The sequence below is a fragment of the Nymphaea colorata genome, chromosome 4 (assembly GCF_008831285.2).
Source record: "Nymphaea colorata isolate Beijing-Zhang1983 chromosome 4, ASM883128v2, whole genome shotgun sequence".
NCBI classification, from domain to species: domain Eukaryota; kingdom Viridiplantae; phylum Streptophyta; class Magnoliopsida; order Nymphaeales; family Nymphaeaceae; genus Nymphaea; species Nymphaea colorata.
In genome coordinates, this window is record NC_045141.1 from 8,958,657 (window position 1) to 8,977,634 (window position 18,978).

The 18,978-nt window shown below is 40.7% G+C and overlaps 1 long non-coding RNA gene across 1 annotated transcript; it reads right to left on the reverse strand.

Annotated features, from left to right (window-relative positions):
* Positions 1-9,931: 9,931 nt before the first annotated feature.
* Positions 9,932-10,449, reverse strand: LOC126409977 (uncharacterized). The gene is made up of 3 exons (XR_007573107.1): positions 10,396-10,449; positions 10,076-10,158; positions 9,932-9,957 (listed from the first exon to the last, which is right to left on the reverse strand). It is a non-coding gene; the product is annotated as an uncharacterized LOC126409977 (long non-coding RNA).
* Between the last annotated feature and the right edge of the window lie 8,529 nt (positions 10,450-18,978).

An 18,978-nucleotide genomic window follows, 5' to 3' on the forward strand; every position in this document is an offset into this window, starting at 1 on the left:
CCAAGATGCAGTCGCTTCCCAAGATCTATTGAGAACTAACAAGCCAAAGGAGGTTAAAAGAATAGGGAATACAAAATTCGATCCCAAGTCAGACACAACCCAACTGAATATATCCCTTAGGACCGAAATACAAGTGGAATGTCCCTCCCAAATTTTCAAACCTACTACAATCAAGAGTGGGATGTGAGGCTTTACAAGCGTTCTCGGTACAATTTTGAACTATCCTTCACTCAACAATCATTCATCCATGCCAAACCATTCATGCAATCCGTAGAATGAGCAATACACACCCTTCGCCCTAGGTAAGTCCAACAGCTTGGGAATGTGTCCTCGGCTAAACAAGCTTTAGAGGATCCACTACAACTGCAAACACGAAGGTTGGCTGGAAATAGAATGCACCCTCCCATGCAACTATAGGGGGGTTCAGATGTACCTTGTTGGAGCTAGTCCAGCACTCACCGAGGAAGAAGGCCAATACAATCCTTGTATTGAGCACTTCTCCACAGGTTCAGATCTTGCGCACAGCAAGATGGTGATCTCCAGTTGAGTCCTCCTCTCCGAATCACCTCAGCTCGCAAGGAAATACAACAGATCACAGTCACATCAAATCAGAAGTACAGGAAGCTAGTAAGTTCTGCACTTCATCGGATTACAGTAGAAACCCCTATTTTGAGTGAACTAGGAGGTAGCAGACGCTGGATAGATGCCAGTGCTCGTCCCTTCAATGGTCAGCTCCACAGCAGCTCACGTCTTCCTGCTGATCAGTCTCTCCTTGCTTGTTCAGTTCTGTGACAGCAGCTTACAGAAGCACAAAATCACAGTAGGCGATGGTACAATGATAACGAGGGAACTCGGAAGGTTTAGGAGCGTCACGAAGGATCAATTGAACCCCTGTTAAGTGATGAATTAGGGGAAAACAGGTGCCCCGTTTAGCGCCGACAGAGTGCTCTTCAAAAATACAGGTCCAACTCAAGAACAGGTGTGCAGCGGCGACTTACATCAATGGATTTGATGTTGCGAATGAACCAGCCAATAAAGCAGATGTATATCTTGCAATTAATCACGATTCAAGGTCATGGAGAATGCACGTTCACCCAAATCTCTGGTTTCACGCAAATCTAAGATAGAAATTGGGGAAACTGGCGAGAATCACTCTCGCAGGTGTGAAGCCAGCTTCCATAACAGTGCTCTTTCAAAATCATATCTCCTCATCCAGATCTCCTAAAACCATGAAAATTTGTCTAGAGGAAGCTGAAATATGGAGGGATAGATGCTCCAAACCCAGCTCCAAAGTCTCTTCCAACAGCTAACTCGTTGAACTGAAAGTTGCACTTATTTCTGCCTAAAACAGCTTGTCTCAGATGCTCAAGCTGAGATCAGAAGTCGATCTCCTTCAAAAATTCATATCTTCACATCCAAAGCTTCTAAAATAGTGAAAATTGGTATGAATGAAGCTAAGTACTTGAGGATAGGCCAAAGATGCGTCTGATTCTGCCTGAAATAGTCTGTCGTAGGGCTCAGGCAACGTCTGGAGTCAGTCACCTTCAAAAATTTGCCAAAATACCGTAGCTCGGATTGAGCTGAAATTTGGACCAGTGATAGCTAAGATTCTGATGAACGAATGCCCAAAAATTCAGCTTCAAAGCAGCATCCAAAAGGTGAGTCATTGAGGATTGAAATCAGCCTAGTTTCTGATGTCGCTCAAAACTGCGCCGCCTAATTCCACGATCCGCTGCCGTGATTCCGATCAGTTCCAGCGAGCTATCCAAAACAGCTCGGATTTCTCAAACTTCATCAGAATGTTCTTCATATTAGTTACAAAGACAACTGACTACTCTCAAATTCAGATCTTGCTCAGATCGTCGGGAATTCACAGATTAACAGAAATTTTTGTCACTGCGCCTGTACATAATTCATCCTCTGTTCTTCGTCTTCAATCATCCAATTCCTCAACAGATTTCACTCCGTTGCTCGTCACAAGTAATCCACAACAATTAGATACAGAATGCGATAGAAGAACTGATCTCAACAAGAATTAAAGCCAATCTAAGTCATTCGTTAGGCGATCTGCCTGAAATCGTGCTCGCCGATCTCGTCAGCACTTCATTTCTTCTTCAGATCCTTCGATCTCAGTCAGATCAGACCGATCTATTCCTCTCGTTAGATAAGTTAAACTCAAATCGATCAGAACGTCAGCATCCTCTCCATTTCTGATCGGGTAACAGAAGATCTCGCGGTAGAATCTCCATGGAGTTAGAATTCTTACCGGCTGAAGATGTTCCTCTGGCTGTCGTGCAGTAGATCTGAGAGGCTCTCGGTGATCGGCGTCCACGCCCTCCATCGAGCTCACAATCCTCTGCCCTGGCCTCTAGATGTCCCGTGATGGAAGACATCTGCACCTTGGTCGGAATTGCACATTGCTCAAGATCCGTCACCTACATTTTCGGTAGAGTTCCCAGTTCCTCTCCTCTGGTTCTGCAGTCGTTCTTCTTTTCCAGCGAGGTTCCCTCTGCTGGCGAAGCTTTTGGCACACACCTAAGCAGCTCAAACACTCCACGCGGGAGAGAAAAGGGGTCTTTTCATTGATTCAATTTCAAAAGATATAATCTTTGGCGCAGTCTCCAGTTTATATACTACTGGACTGTCTCGGGTGCCACCTGCTGTCTCGGACTGAGACAAGTACAAAACCTGTAATGACTCAACAAAATAGAAAACACTGACAATGACTCGGTCTGGGCTTGAACCCAACTGCGACGTGCTCAGGTTAGCCTGAGCTCTTGCTAGCTAAACCTGATCCTGACGCACACTGTGTTCAGCCCAGTCCGACTCAGCTCCTTTCAGCTCACGTAGTCTTCTTCAGTCCGAACTGTCCATCTCTGATCTTCGTCCCTAATATTGCTGCTGGCCCATTGTGTGCTTATCCCTCGGCGTCGTCGGCTATACGTACACATAATACCCCAACTGTCACGGTGTCATGAAAGTGTTGTATTAGCTCTGGGTAAGCTCGGACTGTTTTGATATGACTGCCTTACCCTTTCGACATAGTATGCTGCCCTTAACCGAATAATGTGGGATAGAACCTGCCTTTTGTTTCAATGTTGCTTTCAGCAATCTAAGATTCTCAACCAAGTCTTGCTCAAGTGCAATCCTTTCCCATAGGTTTGTGCTAATCACGGATAATGTCATCAAGTTTTCGCCCACCCGTGATAGTGAATCGGTTGTGGTATTGTCCTGCCCCTTCTTGTGTTCTACTACAAAGTCACACACACGAGTTTGACAAGCCAATGTTGCTGGATCGGAGTGCTCACTCTTTGGTTCATAAGTATTTGAGACTGTTATGGTATGTCCGGACCACATGCGGTGAAGGTAACGACTTTAGGCATGGCCAGCTCCCAGTGTGAAGGGCGGTGTGTACAAGCTATGTCACATAGACTCTTCAAAAAAGGGGCCACACCCGTGTTGACACGCACCCCAACCACATCTTTTTTTATGCAAGTTCAAAATAGTTTTCACTTTTTTTTTCTCCCTGTCCCTTTCTTTCTTTATGTATAGTAATAAAAGTAAAAAGAAAGTACAGATTTAAACTAAGAAAAAAACTACAATTATATATATTATGAATACATACATTTATATATTATTACACCCTTGCCGCACCCTCACACCCAATTTTTTGGGATACGTCGCACCAGCACTCGCACTTGCACAGGCACCCCGCACTCATGTGACATAGTGTACAGGGCTCGGGAATGAATTTATTGCCGTATGGCTGACCAGCGATTCTAGCTTCATGCAGGCAAGTCCTCATTCATAATTGGGCACGGATAAATGGACATTATAAAACTAATGTCGGGCCTTGCACATTTACTATACGTTAACACTCGCTCAATTAGTCAAGAACTGGTTCCTACCTTATGTTTCTAAACAAATTCTTCTCAAGGATTCGTTGTAATTTGATTTACATAACTAAACGAAAAAGGCTTTTGATTAAATAACAAAACCATCAGGCTTCAGCCTTATCCAGAGTACATCGCTAGCATAAACCAAAGGTTGACACACAATGGCAAGATAATATTGTTGGAACGTGTTAGATGGTTCTTGGGACCGGGTCAGGATCCATCGTGTAGCCCTTGTTGTGCCTTACTTAAGGATTGTAACCCTAATCTTGAGAGAGTTAATGAAATCATGAGAGAGAGGTCTGGTTGCTAGTGGGCACCAGTTCCTCCTCATCCGTGGTTTTTTCTCTCTTGTTGTGGGTTTTTTCACGTTACATCGTGTTCATCGTATTCTTTTTTCCTATATTTCATATTTCTACATGGTATCAGAGCCGACGAGTTTGGGAAATTTTTTGGGGTTGTGAAGTTCCAACCCTAATCTCTCTATCACTCACTACTGCTGTCGCCGCTGCTGCTGCCGCCGTCGGGCTGGTCTGTATCATGGCAGCATCTTCCTCGTCGACTGATAATGCTGATCAAACTGAAATCGGGGCTTATAGAACTGAGAATGTTCCCGTTCAGGACACTACTATTTGCCTTACCAAGGAGAACTACCTCCCGTGGTCGGCCGCTATGACTATGGGGATTGCTGCCCGCGGTCGGATTGCCTATATCAATGGAAGGAAACCTGAACCGGCGGAGACACGTGGTGTGTGGACACTTGGTTTCTTGAGGATAATCAAGTAAACACTTGGATTTTCAACTCTATTTCCGCTGATATCCAACCCCTTAGTCTTCGGAAGAAGACTGCTAGAGACATGTGGGTGATTTTAGAGATATGTATGGCCAGAAGAAAAAGGCTATCTGGACTTACCAACAAATGAAGGATGTCTATGAGCTTCGGTAAGGGAACTTATATGTAGCAGATTACTATGGGGCTTTGAATGTCAAGTGGGAGGATCTTGACTATTATTTTGATGTTACTTGGCACTGTCCCCAAGATCAGGCACTTTATGTAGCTAAAGAGTGGGAAAATAGGGTGTTCCTCTTTTTAGCTGGTTTGAATGATGAGTTTGAAGTGTTAGAAGCCAGATTCTGAATTCATGAGAAGTGTCGAGTATTGAAGATGTGTATTCTCGTGTTGAAGCTGAAGAACAGAGAAGGCTGGTACTACTGGGGGAAAGAGGGATCTCATGTCATATAATGAGAGATCTGCTCTTGTTAGTCGTGGTCCTGGAGGCACTACTAGATCTCTTTGTAGATGTACTCACTACAAAAAGACTGGTCATACTGTGGATTTCTGTTAGAATCTTCATCCAAAGAAAAAGGGTAACAAAGGGAGGTCTTCTAATGGGAAGTCGACTGTGTCTGAGGAAACAAAATCTAGTGGAGGAAAGGTCTCCATTTCTGCTGAACAGCTTCGTGAACTGAGGGCTTATCTGGGTCGGATCGATGTCAATCAGGTTGAGGCATCAGATGAGTCAAAAGCCAATCAAGCTCTTGCCATTGTAGGGATAAAGGTAACTCTTGGTGGGAGAATGGATTGTGGATAGTGGTGCTACTCACCACAGGACGGGTAACCCTAAATTGTTTCATGAGTATAAGCTGTCTTTTGGAAGGAACGAGTAATCTCTCGCAAATGGTTCCCTACTTTTGTGGCAGGAGAAGGGAGTCTGTCCTTATTGGACAAGTTTCATGTGCGAGGAGCATTACATGTCCCTCAACTTCCCTTAAATCTCTTGTCAATTAGTAAACTTACTAAAGAGCTGAATTTTGAACTCATTTTTTCTGCAAATCACTGTGTTTGCAGGACTTGGCGACAGGGAAGAGGATTGGGATTGGTTTGGTGTCTGATAGCTTATATCGTCTTTCCATACACGTGGCCATGGCTCTTATGACAGCGATCAGCAAGACAGAAAAGCGAAGAGAAGATTGTCTTCAACCCTTCTTGTATTGGCATGAACGCCTTGGGCATTTACCTTTTGGCATTTTGAAATAGTTGTTTCCTGATTTGTGTTCCACTCTGAACTTGTCTTTGATTTCTTGTGATGTATGTCAGTTTGCCAAACATGTGAGGGCTTCGTACCCTATTTCTACTAGTTGTGTTAATGAAGTTTTTTCCTTGGTTCACTCAGATGTGTGGGGGCCTTCGAGAATTCATACCCGTCAAGGTTTTCATTATTTTATAACTTTTATTGATGACTTCTCTCGGACCACCTTTGTGTACTTGTTAAAAGATCGCAGTGAGGTACCTCATATCATAGAGACTTTCATTCTACTTGTGCAACTCAATATGGTGGAACTGTTAAAACCTTTCGATCGGATAATGCATGTGAGTATATGTGTTAGTCAGTGAGGATTTCCTTCGAAAAATGGGGATTGTTCATGAGACGTCCTATAATTATTCTCCCCCACAAAACGGGGTGGCTGAGAGGAAGAATCGCCAGCTTCTTATGTCACAAGAGCCCTTTTGTTTCAGAGGAATCTTCCCAAACACTATTGGGGTGATGCGGTTCTTACTAATGCGTATCTTATCAACCGCATGCCCAGTCGTGTGCTGAATGGTCGGACTCCCCGTTCTTTACTTTCGGGAAGTCATCAACCTTTTCTCCTCCCCCCTCGTGTTTTTTACTGTTTATGTTTTATTCATGATCACAGTCCCAATGTTAAGAAACTTGATCCCCGGTCTATCAAGGGTGTGTTTGTTGGGTATTCTCCTACTCAGAAAAGGTATAGGTGTCTTGATCCTACCGTTGGTCGAGTTTATGTTACAAGGGATGTTACCTTCTTGAAACATACCTCTTACTTTTGTGAGAATCATCTTCAGGGGGAGAAGTCTGTGGTTAGGAAAGAGTATTCTCAGAGTCAAGAGATTTAATTTACAGATTTTTTGGATTACAAGAAAGAAGAACCTGAGAAGGAGGAAGGGTGTGACACCAGAACTGAGAAGCAAGGTCATCGTTTGTTTGGACAGGTCTACTCTAGACGAGGTGCCTGGACAGAGGAGGTAACTAATGGTGCGAGGTCTACTTCCAATCCCAATGCCATTCCTTCCCTGGATGAACCAAGTCCTACCTTGAAGACTCAAGATGGGGTTGAAAAAGAAAATGAAGAACTTCTCATTGCCCTAAGAAAGGGTGTCAGGTTATGTACTCAACACCTAATTGGTAATTTTGTATCTTATTCTAGACTTAGCAAGGATTACAAGTGTTTTGTATCTTCTCTTTCTTTGGCTATGATTCTCAAGTCCGTTGCTGAAGCTCAAAGTGATTCCAAGTGGGCTGATGCTATGAAAGAAGAAATGGAAGCCTTGAGAAGAAACATGACATGGGAAGTTGTGAAGATTCCTGAGGCGGCTCACTTGGTTGGTTCCAAGTGGGTGTATACCATTAAGTATAAACCGGATGGAAGTGTTGAAAGATACAAAGCTCGTCTTGTAGCCAAGGGGTTTAGTAAAAAATATGGGATTGATTACTTAGAGACTTTTACTCCAGTTGCGAAAATGAAGACAGTTAGAGTTGTTATGTCCCTAGCTGTGATGAAAGAGTGGAGGATGTACCAACTCGATGCTAAGAATGCTTTTCTCAATAGTGATCTCGAAGAAGAAGTGTATATGTGTATGCCCCCAGGATATGATGAACCAGAAAAATGTTGTAAGCTGAAAAAGCCTTATGTGGCCTCAAGCAGTCACCCATAACATGGTTCGAACGGCTCAGACGAGTGTTGCAACATCATGGGTACAATCAAGGGAATGGAGACCACACTCTATTTGTGAAGAAAAAAAGAGGGCAGGGTCACTCTTTACTTGTCGATATGGATGACATGATTGTCACAAGAGATGATGAGGAGGAGATCATCAAGTTAAAAGTGTTACTGGCTGCTGAATTTGATCTCAAGGATCATGGCAAACTGAGGTATTTTCTTGGTATAGAGATTGCTAGTTCTAGTACTGGCCTTGTGCTAAACCAAAGGAAATACACATTAGATCTGTTGGAGGAGACTGGTGAACTGGGGTGTAGACCCGCTTCTACCCCACTTGATACTGGAGACAAGTTAAGCCTTAGATATAGAGAGTTGCTCTGTGAAGAAGCTAAGGGAAGATATCAATGTATGGTTGGAAAGTTGATTTATCTTACCCTTATGAGACCAGATATCACTTTTGCGGTGAATGTACTGAGTCAATTCATGCATGTACCTACTGATGCACACCTGAAGGCTGTGGACAGAATATTGTGCTATTTGAAGAGAAATCTTGGCAAAGGAGTCTTGTATGTGAAACAAGAGACTGTAGAAATCGAGGGGTATTCCGATGCAGACTGAGCAGGTTGTGCTGATACTAAATGGTCTATCACACGGTATTGTGTCTACTTGGGAGGAAATCTTGTTGTCTGGAGGAGCAAGTGACAAGATGTGTGTTCTCGATCTAGTGCTGAGGTTTGCTATGGGAGTGTCAGAGTTACTATGACTGAAAATATTGCTGACGGATATCGGGATAGGGATTGAAGGACCTATGAAGATGTACTGTGACAACAAGTCTACAATCAACTTAGTCAACAACCCTGTACTACACGACAGAACAAAGCATGTTGAGATTGAACGTCACTTCATTCGTGAAAGGATTGATGGTAAAGAGTTAGTCTTACCTTACATGAAGTCTGCAGACGAAACTGCTGATGTTCTGACGAACGCTCTATCTTCAACTTCGTTCGAGAGAAATGTATCCAAGTTGGACATGTTTGATATGTATGCCCAACTTGAGGAGGAGTGTATATGCATATGCCACCAGTCCAGAGCATTGTCAAGAGACTTGGTGTGGGTACAGGTCAGTGCATATATGTATGTACATATATGTATATATACTCCCAGTTATATATATGCTTATAGCTTACTTCGCAGCTATGTGAGGAAGAAAATTTTATTTTCAAAAGAGAAATTAATTAGATGCCATGTCAACACGACGCTGGTGCTGGTGCAGCTCCAACACGCACCCCAACCATGTCCTTGTGTCCTTTCTTATGCAAGTTCAAAATATTTTCCATTTTTTTCGTCTCCATGTCCCTTTCTTTCTTTATGTATAGTAATAAAAGTAAAAAGAAATGACAGATTAAGCTAAGAAACAGTCTAAAATTATATATATTATGAATGTGTATATACAATTATACACCCTCGCCGCACCCTTGCAGATTAATATGTATTCTCATTTAATTGTATTTAGCCACACAGATATATGGGGAAAAGAAATTTATGTTTCCAAAACAGAAATTAGTTAGATGTTTTGCTAATTAAGCATGATGGTCTCTCTCTCCCTCTCTCTCTGTGATGACCAAGAAAGAGTGAGTGAAACTCCCATTCCAAGATACTCAAGTTTTTAGAAAAGTATTAGTAAGATGATATGAAGTCATCTCTTCCAAATGATATTTACTATTAAAAGTCTTTCCAAAAAAAAGTGAGACCTGGACAACATTTTCTAAGGAAATGAACACTAAAAGATATTTAAGTCTAAAAAAAAAGAGTTAAATAAGATGACCTAAATGCATCTCTAGCTCTCAACAATACAATAAAGACACTTGCAATTCAAACAGAATACAAATTATTATGCTTGGGGCCTATTTTGATATATATATATATATCAAAATAGGCCCCAAGCATAAAGTATAACCTGAGTCCAGCCAGCTCATTATGGATGTGAAACCCTTCAAGGCATCTCCACGTATCACATAGCTACCAACAAAGCTCTCAATACCCTTATAAAAGCATGGTTGATGTTTTCAAGTAACATGCAATAAAGAAAGCTCCTAAGCATCCCAGACAATTCAATGATATACACAAAATAAAGGATAAGTCTAACACACCAAGTGGAAAAATTGAAGCATATTACATGTGGAATCATAGACATTCCATCTTTATTCATAAAAAGTGTTAAATATAACAGCAAAGATTGCATAAATTCAATTAGAAGAATACGTAATCACAACGCTCCAAATATAATGGTCGACTCACCTGATTGGAAGCATAAAAAGAACTCCTGCCACAAACAGTATTTTGGTGAGCAAAGGAAGACTAGGCACTAAAATGCAGAAAAGAAGGTTGGTCATGCAATGAAACATGAATTTAAATGTGAAGACTGAGTAGTGAGCACTTACTCTTTGGTTGGCACATGAAGATACTTCATGAAAGCTTCAGGAAACTGCTCAAAAAGCTCATGAACAGCATCAACAGAATGAATCTGAAACCAGAAAGTGAAAATGTTGAAGGAACAACAGATTATCAATCTGGAAGGAAAATTAATAAAGCAAGCACTCCATACTAAAATTTATAAATTAATTATTTCAGACACATAAAATAACTTGGTGTAAAAATATCAACTTAGAGCAACAATATCTCAAAAAACCAAGCAAAACTCATGATTTCCAAGCAAAAAGCTAAACACTATCACACTAAGATAAATAGATGAACAACATACCTCGCTAGACCATCACTTGCCCCAAGCAAGAAGCCAACAATTACAGAAAAGAGTGCATAGAAAATCTGAAAATTGAGAAGATAAATCTGCAAATAATAGCATATCAGTACGAGACAGCAGGAAAAAGAACTATTCAAAATCAAAGACAATGAGCCACTGCAGGACATTTTCATGAATTGTCAACGAAAACAAGGAAAAATGGTTCTACAACCAACAATATGGAAAAACTTAACCACCTGAAACAAACTTTTTAGCTGACACACAATCATAAGAACCCAAACTATTAAGTTAAGCTTATGAATTTGACGGTATGCAAGAACCAGAAACACCCTATTCTCCTAAATCACAATTCACCTACAGAAGTTTTGACTTTGCACACCTTGACTAACCACATAACATTAATCAATAAAATCTAAAAAATGCATAGATACAAAAGAATCATCAATAAAGGAAATTAACAAATTTCTAGCAAAAACTGAGCTTTATGAAACATATTGAGGTATATACAGCACTATCTGTAAAGAACTATCTAAAGAGGAAGAGAGGTTGTAGCTCATATGAACATGTCAACAACATTAGGTCTGCCAAGCACTGCTACTGTCATGGGAAACTTTAGGTTATTTATAAGCATCCTCGTAGTCTAAGGCTCTCCAGAACCTAACGAGCTTAGCAGCTGATGTTCCCTTCAAAGCCAAAAAAGATTTCAAGTACACAGCCAACAAAATTTCAGTGAACTTAAGGCACAACCCCATCTCCACACTTGGGCAACCCAAGCTAGGGCTTTGAAAAATCAGTAATAGAAATATAAAGAACATAATACATGTATACACACTCCAAATTCTGCCACATAAGTGTCCATGTCGACCATAAATAGGACCTAGGCAGTCATAAAGTAGTTACATAGTGTATGTGGCACCTCCTCTAGCTGCAACTTCATTCAGCCGTTGGCGCCACAAGCAAATGCCGGAAACCTTGTTCCTCTTTGTTTGATATAGCTAATTGCCATTTTGTGCTGCTCAACTACCAGCCAACACGTACCCTTCAGTCCATCTCTTTAGAAGCCGAGTGCTAAGGATTGGCTGAGTTGTCTCTACCATAGTCACAAATAACGTCTCGGAGTTTTAAACGGTGAGGTTTTTCTCGGGTATAATACGGAGAGCTTGAAAACAATGAGAAAAAAAGGGAAAAATATGGTAAATTTTTAAAAATTTTAAAATACTAAAAATGGTGGAAAAAAATAAGTGAGAAACTAATAATACAAACATCACAAGATAAGTATATTTGCAACAAATAAAAAGTAGAAAATGAAAAAAAACTGTTTGGCATTAAAAAAAGTAAAAAACACGAAAAAACACGTTAAAAATGTGTTTTTTTCGTTTTTAACGTTTTTTTCAAAAAAACATGTTTTTTCTAAGTTTTAAGCAGCCATTTAATTTTTCGCGCTTTTTCTTTTTGGAAAAAACGTGTTTTCTGAGAATATGGCCTCTACTCATCATTGGCCTTCAATTGCCAACAAGTTTGTGCATATGCGCAGTTTTCATATTCCCACTTGGTCACCCATCTTCAGTCCCCACAAGCCAAGTTATGAGTTTCATCTCCTACACCACATGCTATCATGAATCATACCTCAATGTAGCATGGCCAAGCCCTTAGCACCAGGCCATGCCAACCTGCTAAGTCACTAACTTGCTATCAAATGGCCATTCCATCATTGGCCCAATTCAACATCTAATGTCCACCCCATTATTCCAAGTCTTTGCCAACTGCCTTCATGCTTGGCCTTCTCATAGGTGTTGCGGGTGCTACATTCTCAAGTGCCTCAATGTATGTCACTAGAGAACTAGATGGCGCCGAGGCAATGAGTAGACCCTAGAGCTTAGGCATGCCTAGGCTGGACTAAGCGCTCTAAATGAAAAAAGATAAAAAATAAAAATGTAAAAGCTAATAAAATGCAACCAAAATATTATTATATACAGTCACATATATAAACATATACATGATTATATACAGTCACAGAAAGACTGACAAAATAATACAAAACTAAAGACTGTTAAATAATACAAAATTTATTCATATAAATACGCGTACAATAACATCAGGTCTCTCTCTCTCTGGTTGGTCCACCAAAGCTATTGTGATAGACACCAAAGCTGCTTGCTTGTAATTGTGTCTCACTGAAGGATCAATAACTTAGTGGAAGGGTTGAAAGGGGAGAGGAAACTGACATTGGCCACCAACAACTTCTTGTTAAGATAAAGGTAAGTCGTTTTGGATTGGGTCTAACCTAAACCCAACCCAAAATGTACCGTCATGTGTCTGCGTTGTGGTTTTGGTGCATCAATGCAGGTACTAGAGCCTTATCAGTTATCTCATACCCATGTTACATGGACAAGACTTAGTTTGTCAACTGAAATGCATAGGCTACTAAGCATCTAGGCTTCTTAGGCAGCATTCTACGCACTTTCAAATGGTAAGTCACCTACAACTGGCTAGCTTAGTTGATCAGCTAGGTTTACCATAAGCTTTTTTAAGCTTTACAATTATCCATGTATACTACTGATGCACAATAACAATAATATAACCAACTGCAAGAAAAATAGTCTAAGATCTGACATCCCCCATCCAATACATAACTTTGAGAGCCGAAATCTTACTTGTGCATGACTTTATCACAAATTTACAAGTTAACGAGGAGCCTAGTGATGTGAACCTACTCAAGGCTCTATCAGCTGCCTCGGTCAGCAAAGGGCATACGACCCAGGGATGACGCACCAACTCACCTGGTAGAGGCTATAGATAGTAGCTGCAACCCATCAGTTGGCCGACCAGAATGTCACGACCAAGAGATATATTGAGGACCCAGACCCTAGAGCTGGTGGAACCGCTGCCCTAAGCCGAATCATCTACCCAAGATCACTCAGGGTAGCCTACAGACCGAATCCTAAGACTCAAGACACTAAAAACAACAACAAAGTAAATAATCCGCCGGACAAAAACCCCAGCTTGACTCTATCCTGGGACGAGGATACAGGTATGGTTAACCCAATCCCGGTTTTAGACCTACTACAAGCACTAGGAGGGAAGGCTGACACGACTACGAGGGATATGGGATCCAATCACGACTCACAAGACTTGACCCAAACAAACTTACAGAATCATAGACTACAGGATGAGGAGGGTAGTCTACCACGGTGAAGGGTGACGGGGGTGGAAGCTGCTGGGGATGGAGCTCGGCCCGCCTGGCCGAGGGTAGCACTGACGCCGCTGTGGCTCAACCTACCTGGCCGAGGACAATGCTGCTGCTGCGAAGGCTCGGCCCGCCTGGCCGAGGATGTTCCGATGGCGCCTCAAGAGATTCGGCCTGCTTGGCCGAGGGTGACGCTGGAGCATGATCTGAGAAGCTCGACCCACCGGGTCGAGTGCACCGAAGGGGCGAGGATGTTGTGCCTAGGGTGGCCGCTACTGCTATGGGCCACAATTGGCCTTGGTGCAGTGTCGACGACGGGGGCATGGTGGCGACGGAGTCGGCCCGCCTGGCCAAGGTCGCCGAGATGTCTGCGACGAAGGTTCGGCAACGGGTGCGGAGAGGCCGCGAGGGAGAGTTGCCAACAGTGGCGAGGGCACCTACGGTTTTCGGCCCGCATGGGGAAGATGATGGAGTTTGGTGTCGGCCCGCCTGGCTGATGTTGGTGGTGTAGGGAGGTTGGCTGGGACAATGGCCGCGGGTTATATGCAGCCGACACTTACTAGACTTGGAGGGAACCTAGCTACAAGACTCCAAGGCGAGGGGCTAATCTAGGAGTTAATACTCTGGCTCGGATGAGGAGGAAGGGATTAATGGCTAAGAGAGGGGATTACGAAGAAGAAGGGAGAGACCTTGTCACATAAAAGAAGTATTATTTGAAAAAAACACGTATCATATTTGAGAAATAAGTCAGTCGTATAAAACGGCAATTAGACGCATCTTTTTTAAAAAACGTCAGAAAATAAAAAACGTGAAAAAACGCATATTATACGCATTTTTTTCATCTTTTTTTAATATTTTTTATTTTTTATCATTTTTAGGATTTATTAAATGCTTTTAAGTTTTTTTAAAAGTTTGCAGAGATTTTTATTAAATGCTTTTAAGTTTTTTTAAAAGTTTGCAGAGATTTTCCTAAGATATACAACTTTGCCTTATAATACCCATACATGATATATGTGACAATAGTTCAAAGGAAGAGTGAATGGCACTAATTCTAGCTCTATATGTTGGAAAAAATATCTCATATGACACAAACCTATTGGTTGCCTTATATTTCTAGTGGATCTTCTAAGGTTGTCTTCATTTGAAGTAGATTTTTGTGGAAATTGAAGTTCAAGAGTTTCATTGGTGTTTTTCTTCACCAATGTTTTGTTTTCGGTTTCTTCTATGATATGTAATTATGCCTTTGGATACCCCACCATCATTTATATCATTAATATTACTATCATCATACATTTCATCATCAAGTTGGGAGAGATACTTGATTAAAAAAGAATAATACTTGTTGTTTTGTGGTTTTTTTACATTTTTCAAATCTATTTTCTTCTTCATTAAATTTTACGTTTATTAAAGCTATGAGTTTGTCTTTGATTGGATCATAGCATTTCTAGTCTTTTTTTTGTCTTAGAATAACCAATAAAGGCACATGCATTAACCTTTGAACTCAGTTTGTTGGTCTTGTCATTTAAGACAAAACATTTGCATCTAAAAATTCGAAGTCTATTGAAATCGAGTTCATATTTAAATAATTTTTCAAAAGGAGTTGTATTCTTTAAAACTTTGAAAGATATCTTATTTATGAGATAACAGAAGCAAGGGCTACTTCAGCCCAAAAGTTTTTAGGTATATTTTTTGCAATAAGTAAGGATCTTATTGTTTCCACTATGTGTCTATGTTTTCTTGTAGAAAGTCTATTTTGTGGAGGTGTTCTTATACACAATTTTTGATGAACTATTCTATAGTTTTCCAAATATCTTTTAAATTTATTTGAAATATATTGACCTCCAGAATCGGTTATTGGGATTTTTAATTTAGCGTCAAATTCCGTTTTAGCCAAGTTATGAAAGTTTTTGAACACGTCAAATACTTCAAATTTGAATCTTAGGAAATATCTCCAACAATATCTAATGAAATCATCAACAAAGATCACATAATAAGATAACTCTCCTTTTGACATAATAGGAGAAGACCCCCATACATCAGAATGAACAAGCTCAAAGGGCATAGAAGAAAAGAAACTTCTTTGTCCAAAAGATAAGGATTTCGTTTTCCCATGTATGCAATCATTACATTTAACATTCTCAATACAAAAATCCTTGAAAGGGTGTCATTATAAATAATTTTCTGATATTTAAATGACATAATCTTTGATGTCAAACATTGATGTTAACATTTTTTATGTGGTCCCAAAAGTTTTCTTTGGTAACACATAAATTGTTTGTATAGTAAATATCTCCCTTTTTAAAACTTTCCCCAATCAATCTCTCGGTTTATTGATCATATACCAAACATTTACTTGATGAGAAAACCAAACCAAAACCAAAATCTAAAATTTGAGAGATAGAAAGTAAGTTAAGATTAAGTTTAGGAACATAACTAACTTTTGATATAAAGAATTTTTTCATTTCTTCAAATTCTTTTTCAAAATTTCCAACTTTTTTAACATTCAAAGATGTTCTATCGGCGGTAAATACATTTGATTCTTTTTTTGCTTGTTCAAACTTGGTCAAAGAGGATATATTAGGTGTCATATGAATGAAGCACTGGAATCTAAAAGCCAATGGACCATACGAGGAGTGTTGGAGGTGGATGTCGTTGTTGCTGGAGCTCCGGAATTTGACTCCTTTAACATATGTTGAAGAGTCATCATAATTTGGTTTAATGTTAAGGAGATTGACGCAAGATCACATCCTTCATCTTGAACATTTACAATCTCCTTGAGAGCTTGATCAAATTGTTTAATATTGTGTTGCCCACCTTGAGAATACGAGTCTCCTCCTTTATGAAAATTCCCTCCATAATTTTGTGATTGTCCTTCAGGGCCCGTTTGATGGGCTGGAAATGTACTGTAGCAGAGGAGAAAAAAATTCAAACTTTCAAAATATTTCTCATTCCATCAAACATGGCATAATTTTTTGACCATTGGAGGTGATTCCGGAAATATATTTTTGGAAAAATTTTTCCAGCTAGAGGGTGAAAAAATTTTTCCAGAAATTTTTTTTTGACCGTTGGAGGAAGGAGGAAGAATGGATGGGGAGGAAGAAGAAGGGAATGAGGGAGGAAGAAAAAGGGAAGAAGGGAAGGAGAAGAAGGGAGGAAGGGAAGGAGGGAGGAGGAAGAAGGGAAGGAAGGAGGAGGAGGGAGGAAAGAAGAAGGGAAGGAGGGAGGAGGAAGAAGAAAGGAAGAAGGGAGGAAGAAGAAGGGAAGAAGGAAGAGAGGGAGGAAGAAGAAGGGAAAAAGGGAAGAAGGGAGCGAGGAGGGAAGGAGGGAGGAAGAAGAAGGGAAAAAGGGAAGGAGAAGAAGCGAAGAAGGGAAGGGAAGGGAAGGAGAAGAAGGGAAGAAGGGAAGGAGGGAAGAAGGGAAGGAGGGAGGAAGAAGAAGAGAAGAAGGGAAGGGAGGGATTTCAGCAGAGGGTTTCACACGAAGGAGAAAGAGGAAGAAGAAGGGAAGGAAGGAGGGAGGAGGACGATGCTGCAAAAGGAAGAAGGGGTTTGGTTTCCCCTCCGTAATTAACCTCTGGACCTGGTCTGTTGCTTGGCCGGCGCTCCTCCAACCAAGGACCCACCTTTTCTGGCCACCGGAATCTGATAGCTCCCTACCATCCTTCCCGTCTGCTCGTACATAACCCCTCCCTCTTTCTGGCCCACCATCATCATCGACATGCCCCCATAAACCCCACCACCCCCGAACCCATTCTGCACCGTCTCCTTTGCATCCTTGGAGATCTTGGCGTTCGCTGACAATGCCTTCTTCATGATCCTACTCACGTTTGTGATGGGTAGGAACCTGTCCTATTCCCTCGGTGACAGCTCACTGCTCCCTCCCCCGCCTCCCTGGCCTCCTCTGGACTCATTGCCTGAATCCGCCATTGCCGCCGCTTCCCGACCGATTGACCACTCCCGTCAATCGTTCCACCACCAAAATTATAGCAAATAAAAGGATATTTCCTCTTCCCTCCCAAGCCCCTTCCTTCCTCCTCCTCCTTCTTCCTCTTCCTCCCTTCTCTTCCATTCTTCCTCCTTCTTCCTCTTCCTCCCTTCTCTTCCATTCTTCCTCCTTCCTCCCTCCTCCTCCTTCTTCCTCTTCCTCCCTTCTCTTCCATTCTTCCTCCTTCCTCCCTCGCTCCCTTCTTCCTCCTCCCTCCTTCCCTCCTTCCTCCTTCTTCCTCACCATTTCCACCAAACGAAGAAATATTTTTCTAGAAAAATAATTGCTCCGTAACAAACAAGAGTTGGTTTTGGAAAAACGGAAAAATATTTCCGTTTCATCAATTCCAGAAATTTATTTAATGAAATTTTTTTCCAGAAATAAATTTCCATCCATCAAACGGCCCCTCATTGATTTTTCTGTTCAATTTTGGGAAATTAGGTTTTATGTGATCCGGTTCATGACAAAAATGACAAACAACGTTATATTCTCCTTTATTTTTATTTTTAAAACGAGGGGTTTTATAAGATCTAATGTTGTTTCTGGGTCTAGAACTAGAAGCGGCTAGAACTTTGTCTTCTTCTTGTTTGGAAATCAATTCTGTTGGATGAGTTCATTCTAGTCTCTTCTCTACTTAATTTGGTAAAAAGTTCATGAATAAGGGAGGAGAAGCTAAGGATAATATGGCTGATCGTATTTGCTCAAATTTGGGTATTAGCCTTTGAAGAAATTGAAAAAAATCTAAATTCATCAACTTCATCTTTTCTAATCTCATGACATTTACAATCCATTCCTAGTTTAGGACTAAGTTGATCTAACTCATTCCAAACATTAGAGATTTCTATAAAGTAATCTCTTGCATTTTTCTCCCCTTGTTTGATATTTTGAACTTTTTGAATCAATAGATACTTTCAGGCCATGTCTTTTTGAGTAAACATTCATTTGAGGTATTCCCATACCTCACTTGCCCTTTTATAGTACATGAGATTTTGGGCAATTTTAAGTTTGATGCTTTCATAAATCCATTCTTTAATCCTTGAGTTCTTAGCTTCCCAATCATCTAGCTTCTTATATCATTCATTCATAGTATTTTGTCTTTTTACTTCATCTAGTTCTTTCTAAATCCCGTTTTCTACTTTAGTTAACTTGAGAAGAGGAGAAATAGACGTACCTCTTATGAAGACCGACAAGTATTTTCCTTTGGTGTGTCTCCTAACATATAATTAGTTTCATGGAGCTTGTATGGAGCATGATAGTTCCCTCCCTCGATCAAAATTTTGGAATCCTCCATGGAAACTGCTATAGAGGACTAAGTAATACTGTGGACGTTTCTCGAACAGTTGGTGAATCATTATCAACTGATTTCTTCAGATTTAGAGAATTCAAAAGACAAAAATAATAAATCAACTCAA